This window comes from Tachypleus tridentatus, unplaced genomic scaffold (genome assembly GCF_004210375.1).
Source record: "Tachypleus tridentatus isolate NWPU-2018 unplaced genomic scaffold, ASM421037v1 Hic_cluster_2, whole genome shotgun sequence".
Lineage (NCBI taxonomy): Eukaryota > Metazoa > Arthropoda > Merostomata > Xiphosura > Limulidae > Tachypleus > Tachypleus tridentatus.
In genome coordinates this window covers 10,560,319-10,566,265 of record NW_027467782.1, presented here as the reverse complement: position 1 = coordinate 10,566,265, position 5,947 = coordinate 10,560,319, and positions in this window count along the sequence as shown.

The following is a 5,947-nucleotide window of genomic DNA, read 5'->3' as shown; positions in this document are numbered from 1 at the left end:
TTGTTGTTAATATTTTCACCTTTATTCTGTTCCTGCAAAGGTGTAGGAACCAAAACAAAGGTTTATTTGACTGAGTGAAGGTGCCACAAATGCACCCTTTACGCCTTAGAATCCTGGAAGCTCTTGGCTTCTGGATTAAATATTATGCATTCTTCTGTTTCTACAGACAATGATTTTCTTAATTTTGGTACATTTTTACTGGGAAAAATGGAGTAACTCGTACTTCGCGCTTCCTACGTCACTACTGTAATAATTTAAATCTCAGTGTAAAAATTTTATTTGCGTCGTTTAGATAGAAATTAAGGCTTGTTTCTTTAATATCATAGCCATAGTGGACTACTTTCTGCTGTGCTCACCGCGGGAAATGGACCTCCGGATTTGAGTGTGTTGTAACCCTTAAACTTACCATTGCCCCATCAGAAAATGAAACGATAAAATATCTTCTTGGTAGGTTGGAGTTATTTAACAACAACAACAAAAAACTTTTCGAATGTTTTATTGAATTAAAATAATGAACATTAAATGTGGTCTCTTAAACCACATAGTTATCGCATTATGTTTAGCAACCCAAAGGTGTCTTGGTTAGAATGAAAAATATCTAAAAGACAACATGAGCAATTAAATTAATTTTGTATTCACAAAAATGAAGGAAGTAAAAGTAAAGCTTGGATCGCTGAGCTGGCGATCCGACTTCAAATCTGTGTCATACTATGAAAAAACATCCCCCGAACTCTAAGCTGTGAATATATTATAAATGTGACGGTAAATGATAAGGTGCTACGATTGGTTGTTTCGTCTCCGGTCGAGTCGATATTTCCAAATTTGGTACAACTTAAAATAGCCTTGCTATAACTTCATAATTATAAATACAAATTATTCACAACGACAACAAAACGAAAGTTAACAAAAATGATATCCTATAGATCGTGTTAGCTGTTTTATTAATATATTGTTCATTACCAGCATTTCCCATGTTTGTTATTTAACAAATTGAAGCTTCAACAAAAAACGTACATGCATTTTACTTTATATGACTTACATACTGTCATTAACTTCATTAATCTGGCACTCCATATTCAAATTTATCTTCTGAAATACCGTGGTTTTGGTGAAATTTTGTTTAAAGAATCATGCTTTTTATTGCATATGTATATTATGCGAATTATGATAATAAACTGCATTTTTCTTGTTCTGCAAATGTTAACCGCATAATTATAAGAACAGTTTTGATTCACTCTATTCATATATTGCACTTATGTAGAAACAATAATAATTTACTTCTTCATTTTCCCACGACATTTATTGATTTACAAGAATAATTTTAAAAATGTTAGTACATCCACTTTCAACAGTTTGAGTGCAGCCCAGTAGATAGCACTCTAATATAAATGTCTGCATTTTGTCAACTCTAATGCCTTATAAGAGTGAAAGTCAAACACACTATTCGGAATACACTTTTGTTCACACTAAATCTTGTTTTGAACACAAAATCTCAATTTAGACCCAATTTATTTTTAACATTTTACTAATTCCTGGACAATTAAGATTCAAGTCACCTAAAATTTGCATAGCTTTTCTTTTGCAGTTAAATATAGAATTATAAGAAAGTTAACTGTTTAACAAGTTTTACTGATATTCATTTAATGTTCCTATAAAAAAATTACCTTTGGGAAAAAACAGAATAGTATTCAGTATAAATCTTTACAAAGTTCTTAAATGGAAAAACTTGAAGTAGGCACTTCTTCACCTGCAGCAAGCAATATGTAGACTAAATTACAAACTACAATACCCATACAGTAAGACAGAACAAACAATTCATGAGGTAAAAAAAACAGCAAAAAGCACAATATGAAATTATTAAAACAATATAAAAGTAATACAAAGAATGGCAAACAAAAACTTAATCACAGCCAACATTTAAAGAAAATATTAAGAAAGTGAGAAATACCAGTACAGTATTATAAGCAAAAGACCATGGAAACATTTCAAACAAAAATATAGTAGCATTCTTACTGTTTGGTAAGAAAATATTAAAACTCCCACAATCTTAGTAAACAGTATGATTTTGTAAAGTTCCTTATAACACACTATTTCTTACATCTAGAATATTGCAATAACCTGTTTTGTTTATAGTACTCAAGTTCAAATTCACTCCTCCACAATAACCAACAGTTAAACACACTCACAAGAGACAACAGAGTTCTAAACATTAATATGGATAATACCCCCTACCATTTTTAACAAATGACTTGAAGGTCACCATTTATCAAGCCTGCTCATTCTACATAAAAATATATGGCAAACCTATTTAGTAAAAATATACAATTCTGGTCAAAACAATGCTAACCAGAAGTAAAACAAACTTAAACCTAATGTTAAAAGCTTATGTATGTGCTAAGATTTTAATGTTCATTATGCCTTAAATAAGATGATTTGTTTAGGTCACTTCAAGTTTAAAATATGTCAAGTAAGACAATATTACTATAACTGTACATTTATGTGTGTCAAGTTATTGTTATAACATTGTTGTAAATATCTGCTGAGGTTTTACACACAATTTGTTTGTGCAGAGGTAAATGAAAATAAACAGATAGCCGTAATACAGTTTATTTTAAACTTTAACCACATACATGTCTGTCTTGGAATTTTATTTTTAAAGTTATGTAGTCTGAACTATGTAATCACGTGCAAAATACTGTTTACAGTGGTGTACGTAGTCATTAGAAGTTATGAAAAGATATATACATGGTTGTCATGTATATAGTTAATTTAGAATAACTACACATTGTGTATACAGTCAAATTAAAACAATTCACTTTGCACTCATCCATATATATTTTAAAACTGTGGAATATTATATACTGTTGGCTGCAACTAGGTAAGCTACATACTAATCAAATCTAACCAAATGTACACTATCACCTATGCATATCATAAAAATGATAACATCTAAGCTAACGCACTGTTATCAAATTTAATTTTCTACATGACAAAGAAAATGGATAGAAAATATAGTTCAACTATCTTGTTGTTCCTGATTCAAATTTAGAAAAAAGGTAAATAACTAATATATGACTCTTAATATTAGCACTACATTACTTAAGACAGATGTGCCGGTACAAATTTATAACGATTCTTGGATGTTTTCCATTGTTCTATAAATCTGAGATTATTTCTCTTAGACACAAATTTATTCTTGCTTAATGTTGGTAATATAGCTTACCTTTCATTTATAAAATACAACTAAACCAAGCATGTACAAGTTCCACATGCGTTGCTGCTAGCAATCACACAAACAGATATTTTACTACAAACAACACTTGTACTTCAAAATATTCATGTTATTTGACTTTTCTGACTGATAAACTTAATACTGATTCACAGGAGTTTTGATAAGTTTAAATTAAAATCGGTTTTTTTATCAAGGAAACATCCAAATTTAGTGTTATAAATTATAACTATACTTCATAAATTATGAGAAATAATATGCATAAAATTTGAATCTAAAAACACTAAAATTTGCCTGAAAATAATTAAATGTTATTTGAATAAACTAGAAATAGTTGATGGTGAAACACAGAATTGCATTACTAAGGAGATGAGCGTGTGTGTTTTATAGCAAAAGCCACGTCAGGCTGTCTGTTGTGTCCACCAAATGGAACTGAACCCCTTATTTTAGCATTAAGAATTCATAAATTTACCACTGTACCCACACAGGAACAGAGTGAATCATATATACATTCTGTTTACCTTTTACTTTGTAGATGTTATAAATCAATCTAGTGATAAACTGACAATGTCATTAATCATTTTATTTTTATTATACAAACTAACAAAAAAGTTCAAAATATGATGATAATTACATGTATATTATGATTAAAACATAACTGGACTGCATGCAAATATATCAGCACCTAAAATTAATTTATAAGCATAAAACTGCTTCTGTAATAACTTAAACCTATAAATATATAATCATGTAATTTTCATACTTCTGTCCAGAAATACATTTCTGATGTTTAACTTTAAGTATGAAAATTTTTTATTCATACACCATTATGATAACTACAACTATTTAGTTATGGTATGCTAACAAAAAGCACATAAAAATGTTTATTCTGTTGATTTTTCAAACAATTTGAAAAACTATGAAGAAGCTTGTAAAAAAAATTGAAAATATTTACATGTAGAGGTAAACATGCCTCTACTGTATCAAATGTACCTACATAGCTGAAACAATTATCATTGTTAACTTTTATCTCCTACAGTGGAGTTAACCCATGACATGTGAATGTCTTCACATATAAATAATAAAAAAATTGAAAATCTCCATTATTCATGAGTATGTATAACATGGTGCTAGTGACATTATGGTAAGTGTTTGTGTACCACTTGCATACTGGTTTTATTTTTTGTGCGACTTCTATTTGTGTAGGTATGTGTTTTACTATGTAATTTTGGTTATTTCCTGAGTTTCTTTACATATATATATATATCAATATTGCATTGTTGTTTATAGTCCATATTGCCAACTTACTGCCATAATGGAACAGCACTGAAATGTGTTAAGAATATCCCATCTATCAGTCAAAATCCAGACAGTGATGTAAATATAGTCAGCAGCCATGAATAATCATCAAAGATCATACACGAATATCATGGTAGGGTCTATATATTTCAAATTAATATCTTTTTTTTTTTTTTGAAAGGTTGGAGGTATAATTAGTAGAAATATTAGGGGTGGTTTCTATTTATTTACTTTCTGCTTTAAAGTATTTAATGGGAACTGTATTCCCACAAAATATTATAATATTATAATGTCCCTTAGCTGAAAGAACAAGCATTTTTGGTTGAACATGAATTAAAACCCACTACTCTAGACTGTGAGTTGAACTTGGAATATATAAGATCAAAACACAGTTTTGTGACTAAAAGATGAAGACTTCACAAAAATATCAGGATGAATCTGAATGCATATCTGTTTGACATCAACTTTCCTTTCATCCATTTTTCTTATTTTTGTCAACAAATATAATAATAAAAAAATGTTCATTGTGGTAAACAAAATAATAATTTGATATAAGCAAAAGTTTTGTTTCTTCCTAATTCATAACAACATTCTTACATCAATATGACTTTTAAATTTGACACTGGATCAGGCTGTACAATTACAGCCGTAACAATATGTGGACTTTGCTGCAAGTAATTATGAAAGGGAAAAGTATTTAACATATTCCAGAAAACAAACTATATTTGGTACAGTATTTATAATTATAAGCAACAACTTTTAATTTAACTTTACATACATGCTACCAAAGATATTTGTATGAGATATGTTTGAAAATCTTGTATTTGATTTTTTACAATCAGTTTTCAAAACGACAATGAACATGCCTCAGACTGATACTGTCATAAACATTAAAAACTTTATATTCATTAGATATACAAGTTGACTTCAGGTTATTTGTGTTGTTTACCTTTGGTGTTAACTTTTTGCATCTAGTGTATTGACATTTACAATCTTTCAAAGGTACACTGGATATTTACATCTAAATGACATAATGGGTATTTAATTATTAGCCAGGATTCCATATAGTTTTGATAGAAGAGTACACTATGGAGAAGTGGTGGTGGGCTTGAAATGGGCTAAAAAATCTATTCATAAATGATTTATTGCAGCTTTAAGGAATTTAGAAAACCTGTCTTGTTTGAAACATCAGATTTTGGAGAAAAATAAATCACACACAAAAAAATTTCCAACTTCTATTAATAAATGGGACAGTTGGTGAATATCTTCTCAGTTAAAATGGTCCGTTGCTTGTATAGCCAAGTATTTTATCTAATAAATAACATATGATCTTTGCAACCTTTTACATCTGTTGGTGAAAAGTGACAAAGTTAATGAGAAATTCTGTGAACGTATTATTTATGAAAATTTTGATAAGCC